This window comes from Sus scrofa, chromosome 6 (genome assembly GCF_054392235.1).
Source record: "Sus scrofa isolate SSC_HxYL_T2T_F1_AM1 chromosome 6, Sscrofa_HxYL_maternal_Yorkshire_Landrace_v2.0, whole genome shotgun sequence".
Taxonomy (NCBI): Eukaryota; Metazoa; Chordata; class Mammalia; order Artiodactyla; family Suidae; genus Sus; species Sus scrofa.
In genome coordinates, this window is record NC_139388.1 from 138,735,257 (window position 1) to 138,761,761 (window position 26,505).

A 26,505-nucleotide genomic window follows, 5' to 3' on the forward strand; every position below is an offset into this window, starting at 1 on the left:
CTTGGTAATAGCTCAAGTCTTTTAAGAAAAAAGGAATTAGCTATTATTTGCCCAAAGGCCACAAAGAAACACCTGAGTAGAGTCACATTCTCAACCCTCTTTGAGAGGAAACAGGAAATCAGGGCAGGGCCTGAAGGTTAAGTGTTTAAGTGTCTCTTACATATACACTCTAATGACTTATCCTATGATTCCTACGACCTCTGGGTCTGCACATCTTAAAATTTAAGTGAAATTTTTTTCTTTAAGAAACTATATATTTTAAAAAATCTTTGCCAGCCATTTATCTTTTCAGCCTGAATCAGGATCTATTTTCTCCCACAGAAGTTAAATTTTAGTCAAAATAGAATAAAATTATACTTCTCAAGGAAGTCCCCAAACAGAATTCAATATCCCAAATTATTCGTAAGTTCACAAAGTGTTTTCCACACTTTCCTATTACCAAAGGTAAGGCACATTTATAATCTCAAGAATTATATTACTGATATAAGCACACTAATTCCTCTTAGTTGTTGATTGGACCTGTGTTAGTGAAAGGGAGCAAGACGCTAGGGCTAGGGGGCCTTTCCAGGACAGCTCCCAACCCCCACCCCAAGTCCTCAGCCTACCTATTGTCTGTAGAATAACTTTAGTCAAAGGATAAATTTAATCAGAGAAGTGAGAAAACGCAGAAGCTAAGGAAAACAGTCCAATGAGAGCAAATAATAATAGTGAGTCATTAAGCAATGTCAAGGACCTTTAGTCCTTCCTCAAGGGCTATAGATAATATTCTGAGCCATATCCTGTGAGCTGCCTTGCCGATTCTAAGGCCCACCAGGTGATCGAAAAAGTTAACCACATGATGACTAGACTGTGGCCATTACTTGAGCTGTCATAATTCCAAGAACTGGCCTCAAAGACATGGGTACAAATTGAGCCTGGAACTAAAGATGTGCAATACTTAAAACAAACAAGATGATGGGTGACAGTCAGAGTTGACTGTGCTGTTTCTTCATGTAGCCCCCTCCCTCTGCCTCTACACATCTGAAACTTCTCTTTAAAAGCTCTCCCCCACTGATAGTCAGTGGGGGAGTCAGCCCTTGGACATGAGTTTGCCCTCTCCCCTTGCTGCCAGCCTGCAGAATAAAGAAAATTTTCCTTTTCACCAGTCTTGCCCCTCGAGTGACTATTGGCATCTTTTGGTAGATATACCTAAAACCAACATCTATCTTTTATACTGAACTTCCTACAGGATGAATATAAAAAGATGTAAGGATTAGCAAGGATATATTGATGAGTAAAATTAAATAAAAATTATTATTATTATAGATATATTTATTTGCATGGAATGTTATTTGCATTCTACAAAAGAAAGAAAACAATCTTAGGTGTTGCAAATTGCTCAAGGTCACCAGTTGGTAAATAGCCTAGTTTAGTTTTGATGCTATGTCTGCCTGACTATAAATCTTAACTCTTAAACATCACAAAATAAAATGATCCTTTAAAAGGAGCAAAAGTAATGTGGTTTCATTTTTTTAAATTACTCAATGAATTTTATTACATTTATAATTGTACAAAGATAATTATGACCTGATTTTATAACATTTCCATCCCAAACCCCCAACCCATCCGCCTACACCCAAACCTGTCTCCTTTGGAAACCAAAAGGTTTTCAAAGTCTGTGTGTCAGTATCTGCTATGCAGTGAAGTTCATTATGTCCTTTTTTTTCAGTTCCACAAGTAAGTGATAGCATTTGATGTTGGTGTCTCACTGTCTGAATAACTTCACTTAGCATGATAATTTCTAGGTCCATCCATGTTGCTGCAAATGCTGTTATTTCTTTCCTTTTAATGGCTGAGTAATATTCCTTTGTGTATATGTACCACATCTTCTTTATCCACTCCTCCATCGATAGACATTTAGGTTATTTCCATGTTTTGGCAATTGTATATAGTGCTGCAATGAACATTGGAGTATGTGTATATTTTCTAGTCATGATTTTCTCTGGGTAGATGCCCAGGAGTGGGATTGCTGGGTCAAGTGGTAAGTCTATTTTTAGTTCTCTGAGGAATCTCCATACAGCTTTCCACAGTGGTTGCACTAATTTACATTCCCACCTACCAACGGTGTAACAGGGTTCCCTATTCTCCACAACCTCTCCAGCATTTATTGTTTGTAGATTCTTTAATGATGGCCATTCTGGCTGGTGTAAGGTGGTACCTCATAGTGGTTTTGATTTTCATTTCTCTAAGAATTAGTAATGTTGAACATCTTTTCATGTGTTTTGGGGCCATTTGAATGTCTTCAGAGAATTGTCTGGTTAGATCTTCTGCCCATTTTTGATGAGGTTGGGTTTTGTTTTGTTTGTTTGTTTGTTTTGGTATCGAGCTGCAGGAGGTGTTTATAAATTTTGGAGATTAATCCCTTGTCAATTGCTTCATTTGCAAATATTTTCTCCCATTGCATGGGTTGTCTATTTGTTTTGTTTAGGGATTCCTTTGCTGTGCAGAAAGTTTTAAGTTTAATTAAGTCTCATTTGTTTATTTGTGTTCTTATTGCCATTACTCTATGAGGTGGATCTGAGAAGATACTGCTATCATTTATGTCAGAGAGTGTTTGGCCTATATTTTCCTCTAAAAGTTTTATAGTGTCTGGTCTTATATTTAGGTCTTTAATTCATTTTGAGTTTATTTTTGTGTAGGATGTCAGGAAGTGTTCTAATTTCATTCTTTTACATATGGCTGTCCAGTTTTCCCAGCACCACCTATTGAAGGGTCTGTCTTTTCTCCATTGTATTAAGTCCATCTGGCCTAATGCTTCATTTAGGGCCTGTGTTTTTTTGATTTTTTTTCTGTCTGGATGATCTGTCCATTGCTATAAGTGGGGTGTTAAAGTCCCCCACTATTATTGTGTTATTGTTAATTTCTCCTTTAAGATTATTAGCAGTTGCCTTATATATTGAGGTGATCCTATGTTGGGTGCACATATATTCACAATGGTTTTATCTTTTCTTTCATTGATCCTTTGATCATTATGTAATGTCCCTCCTTCTCTCTTAAAATATTCCTCATTTTAAGGTCTATTTTGTCTGATATGAGTACTGCTACTCCAGCTTTCTTTTGATTCCCATTTGCATAGAATATTTTCTTCCATCCACTCACTTTCAATTTGTATGTGTCCCTAGAAGTGAAGTGGGTCTCTTGAAAACAGTATATATATGGGTCTTTTTTTAATATCCATTCAGCCAATAGATGTCTTTTGGTTGGGGCATTTAGTCCATTTACATTTAAGGTATTTATTGATATGTATACTATTATTGCCATTTTATTTACTGTTTTGGATTTGTTTTTGTTGCTCTTTTTTTCTACCCTTCTCTTCTCTCCTCTTGTGGTTTGATGACTATCTTTAGTGTTGTATTTGAGTTGATTTTTCTTATTTGTGTGTGTATGTTGTAGATGTTTGGCTGGCAGTTACCCTGAAGTTTTGATATAAGAGTCTATACATATACATGAGAGTTTTTTAAGTTGTTGGTCTCTTAATTGCAAGGCATCTCCAGTGTCCTGCATTTGTAACCTTTTATCATGATTTCTGATTTACATGTGGATGATTTCCTACATTTACTGTGTATATGCCCTTACTGGTGATCCTTGTCATTTGTAGTATTTTGGTTTCTAGTTGTAGCTTTATCTTTTCTGCCTAGAGAAGTTCCTTTAGTATTTGTTGTAAAGCTGGTTTAGTGGTGCTGAATTCTCTTAGCTTTCGCTTGTCTGTAAAGCTTTTGGTTTCTCCTTCAGATTTGAATGAAAGCTTTGTTGTGTAAAGTAATATTGGTCAGAGATTTTTCCCTTTCATCATGCCACTCCCTTCTGGCCTGCAGTTTCTGCTGAAAAATCTGCTGATAACCTTATTGGGGTTCCCTTGTACATTATTTGTTTCTTTTCCCTAGCTACTTTCAATATTTTCTCTTTGTCTTTAATTTTTGGTCAGTTTGGTTAATATGTGTCTTGGGGTGTTTCTCCTTGGGTTTATTTTATATGGTACTCATTGTGCTTCCTGCATTTGAATGAGTGGTTCCTTTCCCATGTTAGGGAAGTTTTTGGCTATTATCTCTCTGAATATTTTTTCTGTCCCTTTCTTTCTCTTCTTATGGCACCCCTATAATACAGGTGTTGGTGCATTTAATGTTGTCTCAGACTCCTCTGAGACTCTCTTCATTTCTTTTCAATATTTTTTCTCTTTTCTGTTCCACCAGTAATTTCCACTATTCTGTGCTACACTTTGCTTATTTGTTCTTCTGCCTCCTGTATTCTACTGTTTGTTGCTTCCAATGAATTTTTTATTTCAGTTATTGTATTCTGCATCTCTGCTTGCTTAAGTTTTAAATCTTGTATTTCTTTGCTCAATGTTTGCTGTAAATTATCAATCTTTACTTCCAGTCTATGTCCTGCATCATCTTCACTATCATCAGTCTAAAGTCTTTCCTGAAGGCTGATAATCTCTTGATCACTTAGCTGTTTCTATGGGGTTTTTTCTTTCTCCCTCATCTGAGTTATAGTTCTCTGCCTTTTCATTTTTATAGGTGTTTTTTTGTGGTCTCCTTTTTGCAGACAATAGAGTTGTAGCCTCTCTTACTTCTGGTTTCTGCCCCCCTTGTGGCTGAAGTTGTACAGTGGCTTGCTATAGGCTTCCTGATGGGAGGGACTGGTGCCTGCCCACTGGTAGGTGGAGCTGATTCTTATCCCTCTGGTGGGTGGGACTTTGTCTCTGGGTGAGATTAGAGGTGGCTGTGTGCTGGGGTGGGGGGTGGGGTCTTTAGGCAGCCTGTTTACTGATGGGTGGGGCTGTGATCCTACCTGAATTATTATTTGGCCAGGGGCTTCTCAGAGCTAATGGGTGGGGCCAGATATTCCCAAAATAGCCACCTCTAGAGGAACACATGCCAATGAATACTCCCAAGACCTTTGCTTCCAATGTCCTTCCCCCACAATGAGCTACATTCACCCCCTGTTTTCCCAGGAGATCTTCCAAGAATTGCAGTCAGGTATGACCCAGATTCTTATGGAGTCTCTGCCTTGCTCTAGGACCCAGCACACATGAAAGCCTGTGTGTACCTTTCAAGATGGGGTCTCTGTCTCCCCCAGTCCTGTGGAGCTTCTGTGCACAAGCCCCACTGGGCTTCAATGCCAGACACTCCAGGGGCTCTTTCTCCCAATGCCAAATCCCCAGGTGTGGGCACCTGACGTGGGGCTCAGAACTCTCACTCCTGTAGGTGAGTCTCTGTGATACAGTTACTTTCCAGTCTGTGGGCTGCCCACCCAGCAGGTATGGGGTTGCTTATGTCATATAATTGCCCATCCTACCTCTTGATGTGGCCTCCTCTTTATCTTCTGGAGTAGAATATCTTTTTGGAAAGTTTCCAGTCCATTTGGTTGAAGGTTGTTCAGCATTTGGTGGTAATTTCGTTGCTTTTATGAGAGAAGGTGAGCTCCAGTCATTCTATTCTGCCATTTAATCCTGTCTCCAGTAATGTGGTTTCAAAAGGAGAAATCTTTACAGCTTAACTATCACCTGTTTTTACTGGCTTCAAGTATACAGAAAAAATAATCCTATAAGACTGCAATAAATATAATTCAATAATAAAGTCATGAAACTCAGGAATAGTTTGTACAAAGATATGTCATATGATTCCACTGTGCTTTATATAATTTATACTTGTTTTAATTGTATAACCTTCCTCCCAATAGTAGAATGAATCCTAAACTGACAATTTTCTCTCCCTTCCCCCAGCTCATTCTGGACTGGATGTGACTCACTCTGTTGATCTTAGCTTCACCGTAAGTCTTCCCAAGGAAAACTTGTTTTGATTAATATTTAAAGTACCATGGGGATTGTTTCCTGTTTTTCTTAAGCTGTCTACCCCTTGCCATTATCTCACAGATGATTTGTTAGGCATGCACTTTTGTATTGTTTCTGATACTACAAGAAAAACAAATAGAGCAGTGTTTTTTCCCAGGAAGCTAGGCAGAGGAGTAGATGTGACATGCTGTGTTTCTGAGGACAATTTCATATTTTTCAAAAAAAGTACTCTGCTTATTTCTAAAACATTTGAAAGTCTTAACTAAAAATTTCTTTTGGAATGACAGTTTTATGCATGCAACGATTTGGATTTTCTCTGCCCTTCTGATATTAGCAGAATAAGATCAGAAAACTAATCGGTGCATACCTTCCTATGTGACTTTGAGTAAACAACTTATCCAATTTGTAAATTAGAATACAAAATGCAGTATGATAAATTCTACAATATAGACATGATGATGATGCCAAGGGTGAACATTTAATCCCCATCCCAGAAGGAGGAGAAGGAAGATTACTGAATTGATATGACAGCTATATGAACTTTATAAGTCAAGTTTAAATTTATATGAAAGAGAGATATGGAAAGAGTAGAACCATTCCATGTTCAGTGTGCTGAGTGTAAAGAACAAATACATTTAAAAACTATGTGCAAGATAGAATATAGGGAAAATACACATTAAGCCTCTTGTGCATCAGTAAATCTTGAGTAATTTAGAGTAAAAAAAAGGTAGAAAGTGGTTAACAAGCCAAGATCAGTGTAAGACTAAAGATTTCTTAAGGCAGATTAAAGATTTCTATCCTCAAGAGAAGAAGAAAGAATGGAAATATCATGAACAGTTGAGAGAAATGATTAAATTTACTTTTCTAAGCAGCCCTCAGGTGGGAATGTGAAAAAGGATTGGATGGATCTGGACTCTTCACTAGGTACCTTGATGAGATAGAGAAGGTAATTTATTAAAAGAAAAAAAAAATGGAGGCTTCTATCTTGGTGCTTAGAATAAATGATGCTATTTATTGAGAAAATGACATTCAGGAGAAGTCATAATATTTGGCAAAGGAACCCCTTAAAATGTTATTTTATTCATTTGGTAGTTAATCATTTTGTACTAAGTTAAACATTATTTCAAAGGTTCCCTATTCAAATTACAGATGGTTTCTGCCTCCTGAACTGAGTTTACAAATATGACATTTTAAAATAAAAGTACCACAGAACTCAAAGAAACACTGTAAATTAACTATACTTTAATAAAAATAAATAAATAAATAAAACAAAAAAAGTTAAAAAATTTAAAAATAGAATATGAATGAAGGAATGATAAAAATTATAAATAAGCTGTAGTAATAACTACAAAAGAAAAATGGGGAACCCTTGTACTGGGGAAAAATTAAAAACATGCTAAATAATTCATTGGTAAAGATGAAATCAAATTGGAAATTTAAAAGTATGACTAAATTAAATAGTAATTCTTCATGTGAAAACTTCCACAATGCTAGAAAACATGTTCATTATTAATGAACTTATAACTTAGAAAAAATATCAAAAGAAAAATAAGATGGAACAAATTAAAGAATTCAGAAGAGAATAATAAAGCAAAATAAAACACACCTTAAAGTAGAACAAATTTAAAGTTGTTTTTATGAATCAGTATATAAAAATGCTAAATCACTGATTAGATGAGTAAGAAAAAAAAGAGAGGAGGTATACATACAAAAGTAGGAATAAAAATGAAATTATAGACCATTAGTGTTTGAAAATGAAACATCTTTGTCTCTAAAAACCTGAAAACTGAGATGAAATGGACAAATTTCTAGAAATGAATAACTTAATAGGCAGTACAATATGGAAGTTTACATATTTGGATTTTGGAATCAGATTCCTGGTTTCAAAATTTGCCTTAAAATTTTCCATTTGCACTCTTGGGAAGGTGGTGAACTCTCTGACCATACTTTCCTCATGAGTGAAGTGGAAGCAGTAATAATTCCTAAGACCAATGATTCCAAAATAGCTTAAGAAGAGTCAGAATATTTGGTTAGCCTTTTAATAAGAAAGATAGTAAATCAGAAACGTAAAATTTTCCTAACGCTATCCATCCTAGTATCTTCCCGATAAGGTCTACCAACTAGAAGAGGAAGATGTAATGCAAATTCTACACTTTTTTTTTTGTTTTTAGGGAAGAGAAACAAGAAATATTCTTGACTGAAATTATTAGACTAGCATAAACTTGATACCAAAAGAACACAAGGCTAGAATGAGAAAGGAAAATTATCATCATGAATATAGTTTCAAAAATCCTAAATGAAATATTAGTAATTTAATTCAGCAATATGTAAAAAGATAATTTGTCATTACTTAAGGTATTCAAGATGACAATACTAATGGAACACTATAAATCAAATAACGATTCACAATGTCAACAGATTAAACAAAAATCATAAATAATGACAAGTTGATATAGATAAGACAGTTGAAAGAGTCAATAATACATTGCTTAAAAAATAGTAACATAAGGAAATTACCATAATGTGACAAAGGGCATACATATAAATATGTGTAGGTTAATATATTTAGATACATATAGATTAATATATAATAAACTAGAGAAAATCACATGTGAAAGTTAAAATTTTTAAAGCATTTTAACATCAAGTACATGTAAAGGAAATCTTTATACAACATTATTTGAGGGGCTTTTTCACTGAATAAGGAACCTAAAAACATAAGGAAGTAATTATAACTAGAAAGAAATTTTTAAAATTCACTATTTGTGATCATATTATTATCTGCATAGAAATGAACACAAATTTTATAGAAAATACAAGAAGATCTACAAATGATTTGCTACATTTAATGATAGATTTAGCACCTGGATACAAATCAATAACCAAGTGTATTGATAAAGCACATGATTTTTCAAGATCTACAGAGTGTAACAGTAAAATAAAAGTGGTATATCTAGATAAAACTTAGAAAATTATGAGACATTATTCAAAGATATTGAAAGAAGATTTCAATAAATTAGAAGTATGGAACATGGATTAAAATTTTCGATGTTACAATGATGTCAATTCTCCCAAAATAATCTATAATTTAATAAAATTAAAATAATAATCTGAGTAATTTGTATGGAAATTGACAGTCTAACTCTAAAATTTGGGTAGAAATGCAAAATGTCATGAATAAGACATTTCTGAAGAAAAAAATAATAAGGTAGAATATATATGTCTAGCTAACTATCAAGACATCATAAATCTATACTGAGATAGTAATATTAGTAACAAGGATAAAAAAATTAAAGAGTGGAAAGAATAGGAATATGGAAATTTAGTTTATGATAGAGTTGCTATTTCATACAAATGGGGAAAATAAAAGCCATTCATTTGAAAATTACACTTGGCCCCTATGCCATAGTATAATAAAATATTGTGTTCACTTCAATTAAATAATTAAATACAAAAGAGAAAAGCATGAAACTTTTAATAGAAAACATAGAAAAATGTTATGTATCAGTGTTTCTTAAATGTTTTTAAGAATCAATTTATTAAGGAAATCTGGAAAATTTAACATTAATATTTAAAATTCCTGTTTATCAGAAGATATGACAAGAGCAAAACAAGATTAAAAAATAGAACATTTACTTATTTTAATATTTACAGCACATGACTGATACAGATGATAATGTTTGCCTGTGCTTAAAACAATTGTAATGTTGACTTTTCATACTTACCAAAACTTACAGTTGATGGTTTTACACAACTTATTTTTCTTCTTTTTAGGGCAGCACCCGTGGCATATGGAAGTTCCCAGGTCAAATCGAAGCTGCAGCTCAGGCCTATGCTACAGCCATAGCAATACAGGGTCCGAGCCATATCTGGAACCTACACCACAACTGGAGGCAATGGTGGATCCTTAGCCCACTGAATGAGGCCAGGGATAGAATCCACATCCTCATGGATACGGGTTGGGTTCTTAAGCCACTGATCCACAAAAGGAACTCTTATGCAACTTTGATTTTTTAAAAAATGGAGCCAGGGAGTTCCCGTCGTGGCACAGTGGTTAACGAATCCGACTAGGAACCATGAGGTTGCGGGTTCGATCCCTGCCCTTGCTCAGTGGGTTAACGATCCGGCGTTGCCGTGAGCTGTGGTGTAGGTTGCAGACGCGGCTCGGATCCCGCGTTGCTGTGGCTCTGGCGTAGGCCAGTGGCTACAGCTCCGATTGGACCCCTAGCCTGGGAACCTCCATATGCCTCGGGAGCGGCCCAAGAAATAGCAACAATAACAAAAACAACAACAACAACAACAAAAAGACAAAAGACAAAAAAAAAAAAAAAAAAAAGGAGCCAGCACTTGAAACACTGGATAGGGATATTTATTAAAAGGAGTCATTGGCTAAAAAGTCAGAAACCCCTGCAAAAAACAAAACTGGAGAGAGACTTTGAGAATCCCAACAGCGAGAGCTGTTCATGAAGAAGGTAGCATCAGCCTAGGCAAACAAAACAAAACAAAACACAGGTGGCATAATCCAAAAGGTAGATAAGAATTGCCCAGGCATAGTGAAACCAACAAGCAGAAAGGCATTAACCTCCAAGAACTGAAGGAACAGAGGAGGAAACAATTAATTACCTGAACTGGAAATAAGAATCTCACAGGATCTGTGGCTGTGTAAAAAGGCAGAGCTATTCCAAAACTGGCCTGGCCAGATGAAAGCCAAGGAGACAAGACCTTGCCTTCTATCTCTTATCCCCTTACTTATGCCTCCTGTTGGCTGAACCCCACTAAAAGAGGGCAGAGTAATCTCATTAAGTTATTACGCAGATGTCAGATCCTGTTCCCCCTTCCCTCAACAGGCGATACAAAAAAATTTCAGCAAGGAAGTGAAATTCAGAGATAGCTGTTATAATTCAGTGTCCAAAAGTCACAACAATAATCATAGTCAAAATGATCATAACAACACCTTACTGAAGTATAACATTTTATTAGCACAGGCCTACGCCAGAGCCACAACACCACACTGTATCCGAGCCTCGTTTGCAACCTACACCACAGCCCATGGCAACGCCGGATCCTTAACCCACTGAGCAAGGCCAGGGATCAAACCCTCAACCTCATGGTTCCTAGACATATTTGTTAACCACTGAGCCATGATGGGAACTCCGAAAGGAAGTTTTTAAATCAGAAAGGTTGAGTTGTGAATATTGGACCTACACAGAGAAGTTGAATGATTTTTGCAAGTAATTTATTTCCATATTGTATCTCCCTTCAGTAATTCTCTCCTTTCTCTCCTGCATTCTCAGCTTATAGATAACTGGTTAAAAACATATGTTCTGGAGTCAAAGATTTTGGGATCAAATTATAACTCTGAATTTACTGGTGTATAACCTAGGAAAGGAGTTCATCTCTGTGTCTCAATTTTCTTCAAAGTAAAACAGATATCCATTGTAAAACCTTCTTTGAAGGAAGGTTGTGAAGATAATTTGTTTTTTCTTTTTAGGACCTCCCAGGCTAGGGGTCGAATCGGAGCTATTAGCTGAGCCTATGCCACTGCCAAGGCAACACTGGATCTGAGCCACATCTGTGACCTACACCACAGCTTGTGGCAATGCCAGATCCTTGGCCGACTGAATGAGGCTAGGGATGGAACACGCATCCTCACAGACTCTGTGTCGGGTTCTTAATCTGCTGAGCCACAGCAGGAACTCCTGTGAAGATAGATTTAAATGATTCAGGTAAGTCCCTTAGAAAAATATCTGGCAGATTACAAGCCATCATTATTTTTTATCATTATCATTTATCTGTATTATTGCTACTCCAAGATTATACCTATCATTTTACTCTACTCTCCCAACATTAAAAAGTTACTTCTTGGAGTTCCTGCAGTGGCACAGCAGAAACGAATCTGACTAGGACCGATGAGGTTGCGTGTTCGATTCCTGGCCTTGCTCAGTGGGTTAAGGATCCGGCGTTGCCATGAGCTGTGGTGTAGGTTGCAGACGTGGCTTGTATCTGGCATGGCTGTGGCTCTGGCGTAGGCTATCAGCTACAGCTCCGATTCGACCCCTAGCCTGGGAACCTCCATATGCCCAAGAAATGGCAAAAAGACAAAAAAATAAAAAAAATTTAAAAAATAAAAATTGAATTCACAGAACACAAGTGGGTGTATATTAACTTTGACCTAAGGGCTAGGGCCTGGGAGCCTCCATAGCCAAAGGCGCGGCCCTAAAAAGACAAAAGACAAAAAAAAAAAAAAAAAAAAAAGAAAATTAGTTACTTCTTGGAGTTCCTGTTGTGGCTCCACAGGTTAAGGACCAGACATTGTTTCTGTGAGGAAGCCAGCAGGTCCATGCTTGGCTCAGTGGGTTAAGGATTCGGTGTTGCCACAAGCTGAAGTGTAGGTTGCAGATGGTGGCTCAGATTCAGCATTTCCGTGGCTGTGGCATAGGCTCAGCTGCAGCTCTGATTCTACCCCTAGCCTGGAAACTTCCAAATACCACAGGTATGGCCCTAAAAAGAAAAAAATAAGTTACTTCTTGGGCAACAATCTTTCTCCATCTGCTATCCTGATAATGCTTTTTCTGTCCTTGTCTTTTGTAAATTTCTCAGTAGAATCTAAGTTTGGATTCTTCTTTCTTTTTTTGACGATACTACTCTAATCTCTCTTTTCAGTCTTCATCTCTGTGTTAAAAGAATTTCTGACAATTCTAATCTGTTTCCTAAGTCATTCTACAACATTACACAGCTATTTCTCAATAAAATTTTTGACATCAGAAATGATCTTAATCAATTTTTTAATTTCAGTTCTACTAGATTGTAAGCCCCACAAGAATAAAACCATATATATCTGTCTTTGCTGTATTTCTAATGCCTTGAACAATGCTCAGCATATCATAGGCACACATTGGTTAAATAAATTGATATATTAAATCATATAAAATATAAACAGGAGTTTTCACCGTGGCACAATTGGTTAAGAATCCAACTGCAGCGGCTTTGGTGGAGGTACAAGGTTCAATCCCCAGCCTACTGCAGTGGGTTAAAGGATCCAGTGTTGCTGCAGCTGTGGTGCTTGGATTCAATCTCTGGCCTGGGAACTTCGTTCAATATGCCATGGGTACAGGCATTAAAGAAATAAAATAAAATAAAATAAAATAAAACAAAACAATGCCTGACACAAAGTAGATGTTTAAGTAATGATCATTTTTTTTTAAATCTTTCTAGTTTATGAGCATCTGAAAGTTATTGATGGTTTATTTAGTTAAATGATCCTCTGAGTTGTATGACTAGATTCCCAAACATAACTACAAAATAACCATGGACCAACATTCTTCCTATGCTAGAGTGTTATCCTATTATGCTTTCCTTTCCCAGTCAGTCAGAAAATGCTGTTCTGTTTGGTTCACCAACACTTTCACAGGGAATTCTCTCAGCAGCACAATTGCCTCTTCCTTTATTCTAGCCTTTCTCTCCCAGAAATGCTGTGCCTGGAAACACAGCTCCTTCACCGGAAGGGAGCCTGCTGCTCCCTTAAATCCACTCTGTCAGATGTTTCCCTGCACTAATGATGTTTGTTTCAAAGGACCCAATGTTTCCTCCACCAGCCTCATTTCTTTTAGTGATGTCCATTCTCTCACATAAGTTCACACTTCTTAAAACTGTAGTAATGGCCATGCTTTAAATTCTTTTCTACACAATTCCAAAGAACAATGCAAATTTAAGAGCATAACCAGGAATGTGCTCAAAGGAGCATTCTGTGTCAAGTAAAAGAATTCTCAAACCATTCTGTAGAAATTAGGTCTGTCCACCAGAGAACACTGAAAGGTGATGTGCATAGATCCTCCACACCACAGGCTTGCATGTGAAAAGACTCCCAGCTTTTTACCAAAAGTAGGGTCCAGCCTGCTGCCACACAAAAGGTAGGACTCTAGAGGCTAGTTTGGTGGAAAGGAAACTTTATTCTGGAGTCCAGCACTTGGGGGAGGGGGCAAACTCATGTCCAAAGGCAACTCCCCATTAACAATCAGTGGGTAAGAGATTTAAAGGCGAGTTTCAGGGGTGAAATTGGTCATGTGGTGGTCTAATCAGTATCATTTTGATTGTTTTAAATGCAATTAACCTTCAGTTCCAGGGTTAGTTTTTTCCCCATGTCTTCGAGGCCAGTTTTCAGAATTGTAGCAGGCTATGTAGTAGCTACAGCCCAGGCATCATGTAGTCAAAGTCTCCCACCTGCTGGGGCTCAATATCTGCAATACAGCTCAAATAATATAGCTTAGAATGTTATCTATAGCTCTTGAGGAGGAAATAAATGTCCTTGACTTTGTTTAATAACGCTTATTGTTTGATCTAGTTTGACAATTTTCCTTTGTTTCTGCATTTTCTCACTTCTCTGATTAAACTTATTCTCTGGCTAGAAGTTTTTCTATAGATAAAAGGCAGGTGCAGGACATGGGGTGAAGGACCACAGTGTCCTGCTCCCTTTCAAGCTCTAATCCCCCCCCAAATAGTGTCACAGTGGCACCCTAACAATACATTAAAAACAGTCACTATAGTAACAAACTTTATTATTTTTATGAGAAAGAAGTAAAACTGTTTTAAGAGATAAAATTGACCATTTGTTTGAATTAAGTGATCAACTAAGAAAGAACTGACCATCCAACGACCTGAACTGTACACTTACATAAAATACTATAATTTTCAAATCATGTTACATACATTATTTCAGCTAATTTATAGTGTGATGATAAAGTTAGAACTACCAAAAGCTATTATCACTAGAAATGACCTAAGTTGTCATCTCCTCAAATTTTTTATTCCTATAATAATAATGGTGATAATGATACCACATTACTGATTTGAGTTATCTTATCCCTTTGTAGGAAAATTAATATATTTTTTAAATTAACTTTAAAATTGACTTTGACTAGCCAGTGTTCTTCTTCTCAGTAATATTGCAATCCATGTCAATCATTCTAGATACATGATATTCTATCCTATTTGGGAGCAGATTTTTAAATTATATTCTCAGAATATTGTTTAAATTAAATATGGCATTAAATTAAAATATGAGGATGCAGTAACATATTGGCAGTTGTCATCCATGTATTATCTTCTGTTTGAAGTAATGGCAAAAGCACAGTACTTGTACTATATTCTGCAAACTCAGATACAAAGCTTGACATGTGCTAAAACATCGCATCTAACAATGTCAGTTACTAGGACCTTCTTTGGAAGTCTATTCCTTATTATTTCAGTTTTTTCCAGATGGTATTTTGGAAACTTCATAAGGCAATCATGACCAAGAGAACTCTATTGATTCTTTTTTTCCCCTGGTAAAGTCTTACACAGTTTTACGGAAACTGTTCAGAAGAATACAAAAGTTAGAAACTTATGAGAAGTTTTGTTATTTAAAAAAAAAAATGCCAATTGCCTATTTTTAAAAGAGAAAAACTGTAGTTGGAAACTAGGACCAGGGTTATCGTGGAATCATCCAGTAATACTGAAACGCTATGGCAAATTATCATTGACAATATAGCTGCCACGTTCTTACGATGAATCTTTATATACCCAACAGACATTTGCTGGGAACTCTTAGAGGGAGAACAAGGTTGGAATCTGTGTTTTTAACTGTTTCCATGATTTTTGGGGGGGAGAGGGCAGGTGGGCTAGAGTATGTTTCATATTTTAAGTGACTTCCAGGAAATTATTTCATTGACTCATAAATGTTAAGGTTGCAAGGGTCTGGAAGAAAGCATCTGCTCCACTTCATCTCACCCAAGTAATTAATTATAATACCACTTTATGGATGAAGAAGTTGAGATTCTTTCTGAGAGCTCAAGTGCTTTGAAAGAAATTACATAGTTCATCCAACTAGAAACAGGCACTTCTGTTGCAGCACTTAGTGCACTGTCTTAATTTTCTGTTTAGTTCTTATTTACTAGTTCCACTCAAAATACTCTAAGCACAAAAAGAGTACACATAAAGAGATCACATATACCGATTTTGAATCACTGGCTCCTAATTATCTGCTTGGCACATAGGAGAAGTTTAACAAATGTTATCAAAAAAATTAATAAACAGTAGAATGATAGTTCCAGTACTTACCACGAAATAATTCTCATGTGTGGGCAGAAAAAGTCATTTATTTTAGTTAGAAATTATGAGCAACACACCTTATTTGCACTTAGCAGTATCATAAAATCAGATAATTTTTAGAACCGAAGACCGTACCATGTCCTCAAAAAAGAAATATAAAATTAAATTTGATTTTTTAAATTCTTCAAACTGTAAAATGCAGTATGAAAATTGAAACAAAAAAAATAGGCATCAATTCTTATTTCATCATATTCAATGCAGCCTAGACGAGGCTTTATTCTTGGGCTTGTATATACCCTTGACAAACTGAATCTAAAAATGAACGCACAAACAACAAAAAACCCACAACATTTTATAACCTCTTCAGGAAGGAAACGTTATTTCCCTTTCTCTCACCAGAGGAGTTTCTTTCTAAGCCGGAGTACTCAATATAATTCACATTGAAAATTAACTTCAAAAGTTTCTTGCTTTCCCATCATCATCATTATTAAAAGCCTCCAGGTGCTCCGTCTTCAACCTCTTTCAGGCAGGAAATTGTTCAGGTCTTTCTGACAGATTTAGAAACAGAGAACCAATAAATCCTTCTGTAACCTCAAAGACCTATCTGTCAGTTGCAGACTGACAGGTCTTTGTTTAGTTTTGTTTTGTTTTGCTCTCCTTTATCCTCAGGGCACTAATGGCTGCTAATAATTAGGGCATAAAGATAATCAAAGAAGAGACACAAACAACAAGATATATTAGAGCATACTTCAGATGGCCCTAAGCATCATTTTTCTCATCTCCTATAAACATGCATGGGTTTACATAATATTTTTTCTTTCAAATACAACTGTCAGAAAATATCAGACCAAATTGATACTATTTTGTAGTCAGGTGGTCACTAATTCTGCCAAAGAAGAATGGAAGCAACATTTTGAAAGAGTAACTTTCTTGCAGAAATTACCTCTTCTTTAAACACGCACTTATTTACCAGAGCCCTATTATTATATAAAGTATCTCTTATGTTTTGAATAATCATTTATCAAATCAACTTTGTGGTAATTTTATCTTTCAGTCAACTGGAAACTCATTTGCATTCACAAACTCATTGTTCTGTCAGGTACATTCATTCTAAAATCAGAAAAAAATAGGGGGAGAAGGGAGAGAAAGAGAGGGATGTCACTTTCTGAACCATTTCATTCTGATGCACAGGTTATTAGGTTATTTGTAGGTCTCATTCTCTGCTGTATAATCCACAAAATGATCTTCCTATATTATTCTACTCTTACATTTCAAAAAGTTCCATCTTCTAATTCTCTGAAACTTCTGGGGGGTGAAACTTAAGTAGGTTTTAGTGTTGAAGACAGTACATAAAGTTTGCATAAATATCTCTACAATTGGGGAAAATCGCTCAGCAATTTAGCTGTCTTCTCAAAAAATCTGAGGGAAAACATTGAAAAATAATAATAGAGCCCTGATATTTGATTTTTACATTGGTTGGCAATTTTTCCCCCTTTGATTTGAATAAATAAGCAAGCATTCTGTCTCATCTCATCTCTGTGGTTCTACTCAGTCACTACGGATTTTAACACAGTAGCTGATCTGAGGGTACATTCCTAAGAACAAAGGCAAAATAGACCTTAAAGAGATTTATCTTTTCCGCTAAAGACTGTTTTAATAGCCTCAATAGAATAAGGCCATTTTTTATTTGTCTTTTTTGTATATTTCTCACTTGAGGCTAATCTAGAGCAAATCAACTAAACGAGGAGAAAAACTTTGGATTTCTTGGGTTCTGCTATGAAGCATCTTTTCTGGAAGGGCCATAATAGCTCAAACAATCTGTCAGTCCCAATGTTCATCTCTGCGCAAAACAGCTTAATGTTTGTCCTTTATAGAACTAATCATGAATTGTAACAAGAATCATATATCTGGCTATTCCAGGGATCAAATTCTGATGTCAACGTGGATAAAGTAATAGTGGCCTATGATGAATCCTACCAAGTGCAAACATCCTGCCTATGAAAGTTACTCTACACTATATAGTGACTAGTAACTAAATCATATATTTTCTCTCAGGGTGTTTGATGATGAGCTCTAGGAGAGACAAAGACAATAATTGGCTCAGAAACCAAAAGACATTGGGTATGAATACTGTCAGTTTAGATGCTCTCTGAGTGCAGCTAATAACATACTCTGTATTAAACTGCATTGAGAAGTTCCCACTGTGGCACAATGGGATTGGCAGCATCTTGGGAGCACTGGGACACAAGTTTGATCCCCCTGCACAGTGGGTTAAGGATCCAGTGTTGCCGTAGCTGCAGTGTAGGTCACAACTCTGGCTTGGATATGATCCCTGGCCCAGGAACTCCATATGCTGAAAAGCAGCTAAAAAAAGGTGGGGGAAAAAAAAACTGCAATGAATAATAAGGAAATTAAATTTTATTAGATAATTCAAAACTAGGTATTGTCTATGTGAGACTTTTCAAGGCTCCAGCTCCATTTCCTGTTGAGCCATGTTCTATTAGGAGATTTTTGAAGGACATTATTATTATATTTGTGTTCTTAGTATGACATGCATCATGATGGCCTGTGAAAGATGGCCTGAAGGAAGAAAAGAAGTGATGTGAAGAGGTTATTTCCATTTTTTCAGGTCAGAGATAATAGAGAAATGAGGTAATGCAATATTAGAGACCAAAAAAAAAGTAAGAATTGTGAAGGTTGAGGAGATAAAATTGGGCAGCATTTGGCAATTGCTAAAATTAAGGGGAAAAAATCCAAGAAAATTCCTATTTACCATCGTGACCACTGGCTTTTTAGTGGTGTGCTAAAAGTAGTGGAAAGTACAGGAGAAGGATATATGGGCCCAGGGTGGAGGAAGAAGTGACTAGTATCAGAGAGTTGTCTTTGGGGTTTATTTTTAAAACATACATGGTGTCTCTCACATCCATGTATATTTTTAAAATAAATCTATAATGTGTTCATTAAATATAAAATATGTGAATGTTTTTCATATTTCAAATCATATAATAGTATCATATTTTATGTATCATACTAAGCTTTATTAGTAAAAAAATATATGACTTACTTTACCATAAATTTAAACACAGGGATTATTCAGGCATGTTTAACAAAATATGTAAAATATAGACACACTCAAAATGAAAGAGCTAGATCACATTCATAAATTAGAAAACTCAATATTGCTAACGGGCAATTCTTTCCAACTTGAGGTACAGATTCAACACAGTCCTCTTCGAAATTGCAGCATAATTTGCTTCAAATAAAAATTGACAAACTGACTTAAAATTTGTTTCAAAATGCTAATAATCTGGAGTAGCCAAAACAATTTTTTAAAAGAAAGAAAAATGATAGAGACATTATCATATTTCCATACTTACTATCTATCTATAGATGTTAGTCAAGACTCTTTTAGTAGAAAGTAAGATACACAAAGGAAGTAATTGCATAGAGTCCAAGAATAGATCGTGATTCTAACAATAAAAACTCAAATTAGCAAACTTCTATAAGAAAGTCTTTACAATCTTAGTGTACAACAATATATCTTAAGAAATGGCACAAATAATAAAAGAAATAATAAAATGGACTTTCTCAAAATTAAAACTGTCTTTCTTTTAAAAGACACTTTTAAGGAAATGGAAGGCAAGACACAAAATGGGAAAAATATTTTTAATATATTTATCTTAAAAAGGACTTGGAGTTCCCATCGTGGCACAGTGGAAACGAATCCAACTAGGAACCATGAGATTGCAGGTTCTGTCCCTTGCCTCACTCAGTGGGTTAAGGATTGCAGGTTCTGTCCCTTGCCTCACTCAGTGGGTTGCCGAGAACTGTGGTATAGTTTGCAGATGCGGCTCAGATCTGGTGTTGCTGTGGCTGTAGTGCAGGCTAGCAGCTGCAGCGCCCATTCAACCTCTAGCCTTGGAAACTCCATATGCCGTGACTGTGGACCTTAAAAAAAGAAAAAAAAAAAAAAAAAAAAAGGAGTTCCTATCATGGCTCAGTGATTAATAAATCTGACTAGCATCCATGAGGACGCAGGTTCGGTCCCTGCCCTTTCCCAGTGGGTTAAGGATCCAGTGTTGCTGTGAGCTGTGGTGTAGGTAGAGACATGGCTCAGATCCTATGTTGCTGTGGTGTAGGTCAGTAGGCCAGCAGCTACAGCTCCAATTTGACCCATAGCCTGGGAACTTATGTATGCTGCAAGTGCAGCCCTAAAAAGCAAAAAAAAAAAAAAAAAAAAAAAAACTTGTATTGAGAATATATGAATAATTCATAACATAATAATTAGAAGTCAAATAACTCAACAAAAATGGGCATATGTTAACATTTCATATGATAAATTATACAAATGGTCAAGAAGCTCATAAAAAGATATTCAACATCATTAATCATTAGGAAAATGAAATTAAAATTACAATGAAGTTTCAAACTTGTTAGAATAGTTAAAATTGGAGTGATTTGACATTTAAGCAAAAAGACTGACAATATCAAGAACTGGCAAAAATGTAAAAATACTAGAATTGGTATAAATTTCTATGGAAAGAAAAATGGCACAACCACCTTAGATAACTCTTTGGGATTTTCTAAGTTCAACATACCCTTACTATACGTATAAAAAATCTATTCATTGGTATTCACAACAACTTTATTCCCGATAGCCAAACATTTAAAACAACCCAATACCCATGAACAGCTGAGTTGATAAATGAAATGTGGTATATCCATCCATATGGAATGCTATTTAGCAACCAAAAAGAACTACTAAATTATACAACATTATGAATTAATTTAAAAGTCATTTTGCTGAAAAAAAGCCAGACATAAGAGTACATGCTATATTATTCCAGAAATGTTAAATTCAAGGCAATTAAAATTAATATATAGCAATAGGAATTAGATAAACATTTGTCTGGGGAAGGGGTTGTAAGGAACCATAGTCTGTAAAGTTACAAAAAGAATGCCAGGAATGACGAAAATGCTCTGTACCTTGATTTTACCCTTTAAATGGCTGTTGTTTATTTTGTGTAAGTTAGAAAATGTAATGCCACTAAAAATTTAAACGAAAAATAAATAGGTGTCTATGTATACACTTTAAGTCGGCCACCAAAAAATATTTTAAAATAATAGACCTTTCAAAATTGGACTTAAGAAAAGAAGAAGTAGGGTCTAGAGTAAGTGAGAAAAATTTCATCTTTCATTACAAATGTGAAAATTAACATAAAAATATGTGCATTTTTTAAAGTTTTGGAAGAAAATACTTAGATCTTAAAGACAAATATATTTTCCTTTGAAGAGCAAGATTTGAGTAATGTTTAATGGAGTAGTAAATGATTACGTTATTACTTGTTTGGTTTTAATAGAACCTTTGTTACCATTTAAATTTTTTTTTTCCACTCAAATCTATTGTATGATTTTTTTAAAAAGACTTTCCTTGTTAGTGACTTCAGACCTAGTACATACCTTTTCTTGCTTTCTTTCTTGAGAGACAATAAGCTCTGGACACCTACCCGTACTGCTTTTGTCTTATTTTTACTAAGGAGTTATTAATCCTGGCTCTTCAGAGAACTCAACAACCCCCAAATAACCTCTATCATTTTTCCCAAGGGGGCTTATAGGATATTTTTATGCAAATAGGATTCCATGTAACCTGTGTTTATTCATAAGAACTATATCCCTTTCTTCTCCTAAATTATGAAATGAGAACCACATTCAATAAGGGAAACCATGGAAATTTCCAGGTGCCAAAGAAAAACCAGGGGGTTTCAGGTCTGAGGCAAAAGCTATAGTTTAGTCTACACATGTCAAATGACTTTTAGATCATATCTAATCATAGGATGCTGAAACTGGAAAGAAATATATTCTTTCCAATCTGATTAAACTGTCTCCATGGTCCTGCATATACTTAGATTTTTGGTTATTAAATATCAGCAAGTATTAAAAATTTGCTTTGAGGCCTCAATGTATATTCTTGCCTAATTTCACAGTGAGACACACGTTTCAAATGTTCAGAAAAGGATAAGTTTAAGTCTTCTATGAAGCTGCGGAAATAATTATTTTTATATAACATTTTTGACATGTGTGAACCTCTGAGATTGTTCCAAAATCCTTAATAATATTGTTACACTTGCCAAAATGCAAATAATCATTCTGTCTGGAACTAAAAGTAGGGGGAAAAAATCTTAGAATGTTAGGCTATAATAAAAATTAACTCAAAAAATGGTGAGTTTAACACAAGATTTTAAACAATTTATCTATTGAAAAAAATATTTCTGGACTCATCCCTATATTCTAATAGAAGCAAAATAGATAAACTGGACAGACTGTAAATTCATATTAGAAAGAATAACTTCTATATACAGGTAGTAATATATATGTATAAACTTCAACTGAATGATTAATTATGTTTAAGAATGAACAAAGAGACATTTAGTATTCAAATCTGGTTATTGATATTCTTTAAAATGATGTTAATTAAGCCTCAGAGGAAGACCACTGTGTCTTTGTTCTGAGTCTATGGTAGTTCCTAAGAAAAGTAGTATCAACTAGTATTTAGATTTTCTTCTCAGAAAGATGACAGATTTTGGCAATATTCATATCCACTTAATTAAAAATTGTGTTTAAGTATTCTTCTTTTAAATCTTTGACCTCCAATTCCTAGCCAAGAACCTAGCACAAATGTCTAATAACACAATAACTACCTAATGAATTATTAAGTGAAAAGTGGGAAACAAATGCCTTTAATTTTTTAATTGGAAGTTCCTCACACCTAAATTATTCTCTAAAATAATTTAAGCATCAGCAGTAGTTATATTAGCTTTCACAGAACTTAGAACAACATGAAATAAAAGGAACTTTAAAAAAAATCCTAGGAAGTTCTTGCAGTGGCTCAGTGGCTAATGAACCCGACCAGTAACCATGAGGTTGTGGGTTCGATCCCTGGCCTTGCTCAGTGAGTTAAGGACCCAGTGTTGCCATGAGCTGGGTGTAGTTCACAGATGTGGCTTGGATCCCATGTTGCTGTGGCTGGGGGCATAGGCCAGCAGCTATAGTTTCAATCCAATCCCTAACCTGGGAACCTCCATATGCCACAGGTGTGGACCTAAAAAAAAGACAAAAGACAAAAAAAAAAAAAAAAAATCCTACCTACATGAAAAAGTCAATGGAGCATAAATTTCCATTGTCAAAATCCAAGGATGCTAAGTTAACCTATTAATGTATACAAATTACTTTTGCACCCTACCTGTGAGATAAATACAGTAACAATATTGATAATGTTTGGGGGAAATTTTCCTCTACCCTTCTTTTTTTTCTTAAGATATATTTTTTTTAATTAAAATATAGTTGATTTATAGTGCTGTGCAAATTTCTACTGTACAGCACAGTGACCCAGTCAGTCTGGTTTAATAATTAAATTGACACAATACAAATTAACAGAAGAAAAATCATATTCAATTTCATGTATACATAGACATAGGACATAAAGAAATGAGTAAAACAGGCAGCTTTCATACTTATTTAGATATAGAAACAATACATTTGTGAGAAATTGACAAGACAAAGAAACTTAGGCTTGCATATTTAATTGATGAAGAGTCTAAACAGATTTGGGGCTTGAGGTAGTAAGTTGGTAAAGAAGGCGCCAGGTTTGCTTAAACAGCCTTATGTGCCCTGAATTTTCTGTCTCTGGTGATAAGGATGCCTTTCTTGTACCTTGCACACAGGAGATTTATTTCCTGCTTTCAGAAGAGGGTCAGAGTATTCTTGCACTGACTTATTTCTTAAGTAACTGTAATTCAAAGTAATCATTATACCATTGTGGCGTATTTTGGGCTGGCCTGCCCTGAACCTCAACAGTAACAAAAAAGTACTGTTAAGCAATCTTATGCTATAATTTGTCCACAATCCCAAATATCCAGATAATTTGAATGCAAGTAGATGATTATTTTACTTTGCTTTTGCAATGGTAGGCTTTTCATAAATACCCTCTGAAAGAGATTTAATTTAGTGGGGGTTAAGAAAGGGGAAATTGTTAAATCTTCACTTTATGAATTGCTAATCCTTTCTATGGAAGAATCAGCACAATTTTTATCAGGAGTTTTAAAAGAATTAAATCATAAGGGGCAAGGTTTTCATTATCTCCTTTTCAATATCCAAAATGAAGAAATGATTTATAAATTTTACTGCAGAAACTTTAACTACATTAAAGAAAAATCTTTCTGAAAGGTGAATCAGTTGACTGATAAGAACTGGAGCTTTTCCATAAGAAATATACTTTAAATTAGGGCTAAGATTTATCTACAGTATAGCTTTTATACAGAAATGCAAATTTTTAGATTACTTAAATCTTGTTGAATTAATATGGGTATAAGAATATTTTTCTCTCTGGGGATATTTAAATATGTCAACCTTATATAAATGTCCATTTTGCATTTATTTTCCATAGTAGAATGGAGAAATATAGCATCTTACAAATCAACAAATCTTCAAAATAATCACTATTGGATAGAAATCTGGCATAATATTAATAAAGAAAGATGTCTGCATTTTAGGTAAAATGACATGGGCTGTGGTTAAATGTCACCTTTATTTTTGTAAGCAAGAGTCTAAAAATGGGGAATAGAGATGTTCATAAATTCATTTGCTAAAATATACAAATATAATTGAAAAAATATATTCAGATACACTCCACAAAAACCTTCTATATTTTAATCATACTTGGATAATGTGAAATTTGTTGCAGAGTTTATGAAGTGAGATTGTGATTTAATTTGAAAGCATGTAGTGAGAGGCTTGTATGAGATGGTCATTGATTCAAGTCTAAAGAATCATAATCAAAGCTACTCCTCTGCAAGTTGGCCCACGTGTATAACAAATGCAAAATTCATTCTGTCCCAGGCGTTTTACCTAAAGACTTGAATGGTTTTTGAGTTCCTCCTTCAGCTCTACGAGCTATGAAATTTTTTTTCTAATACTCTTTTTGCTTAAGTTATCTTAAATTATGTTTGTTTCTGATTGCTATCAAATAACCACGTATGCATATCAAATCAGTAGCAAAGGTTGACAACAACACATGGGCAACATAACCTTGGAAAAGTGGGGTATTTGGAAACGGTTATTGGCTTGAGATGAACCAAAAGACTGAAATTTTGGTTTCTTTTTTCACCTAAAGCTATGTAAGAAATATTAAGGTCCTGGTGTCAGTTTTTTAATTAGAATACTTCACTTTCTATTATTAGAGAAAAATTATCTTTTTTTAAACTGTAATTAATTGGGAGGAAATTGTATAATTCATAGAATTAAAGGGGCTGGGAGTTGACCAGCTAAACTGAAGAAAGGATAGGCACTAGCATGCTGTCTTCATCAAGTAATCATCCTTTTTGACATGTACCTCTTGGCTTGATATTAGGAATCTGGGGAGACTAAATATTTGAATGTAAGATGGAGGACAGGAAAAAATTTTCTTCATCCTTTCTGAGGTCCCTGGTTGTGTCTGAAAGTTAAACCGACAAAGAGAAATTAACAGGAGAAAATATTTCAAATTTTATTGAATTTTCACATGTACCTGGGAGCCTTCAAAAGATAACAAAGACCAGAAGTGACCAGAGGAGAAAGCCTTTAAATCTTTTGGTCAAAGAAACACCAAATTTGTAAAGAACTGACAGAATAAAGGATTTATGCTAAAGGTAGTAAATGCTAAAGAAGTAACCAGGAAGACAAAGATCAGTGTAACAAAAGTTTGCACAGATTTTTTGGCCCCAATTCCTTGTCTCTGGTGAAAAGAAGTCTTCTTATCTCTTGGTACAGGGAGGGGACATTTTATTACCTTTTAAGAAAAGTAGGTGTGAGAATTGGGTATCAGAGTGATCTTCCTACTTCTGCTGCTTTTCAAAAATTCCTTTAGCATAAACTATTAATTTATTTATTTATTGTCTTTTCAGGGCTGCACCCACAGCATATGGAAGTTTCCAGGCTAGGGGTCAAATCAGAGCTGTAGCCACCAGCCTACGCCATAGCCACAGCAATGCAGGATCCAGGCTGTGTCTGTGACCTACACCACAGCTCATCGCAATGTCAAATCCTTAACCCAATGAGCGAGGCCAGGGATCAAACCTGCATCCTCATGGATGCTAGTCAGTTTCCTTAACCACTGAGCCACAACAGGAACTCCTTTAAACCATTTAACATGCCATATTTGGGGAACTGAACTACATCAAGGACATAAGAAAATGCTCATCATAAGTTATAGTACCACAATAGTAAATGGGTTAGACGCAAACAGCCTTAAAAGAAAAAATATGAATAAGAAAGTTGTTCATTCCAAATGTGTGCTACTATTTTCATATTTTCCACCCATCCCAGAGCCCAAAACTATGGTCTCTTAAAGAGTTTCTCATGTCTAATTCTGAGCAAAAAACCTCTGGCCTCACCTACAAAAGGACCAATAAGCTGTGCCAACTCTGGTTGGAATTAAACTGCTTAGATCTTACAATTTCACCAACAAATGGACTTTTAGGACTAAGGAAAGTGATATTTTTCCCGTGGACATAAATATGTGTGCATTTGTTTTCTGCTTTGCTTTAAAGGTG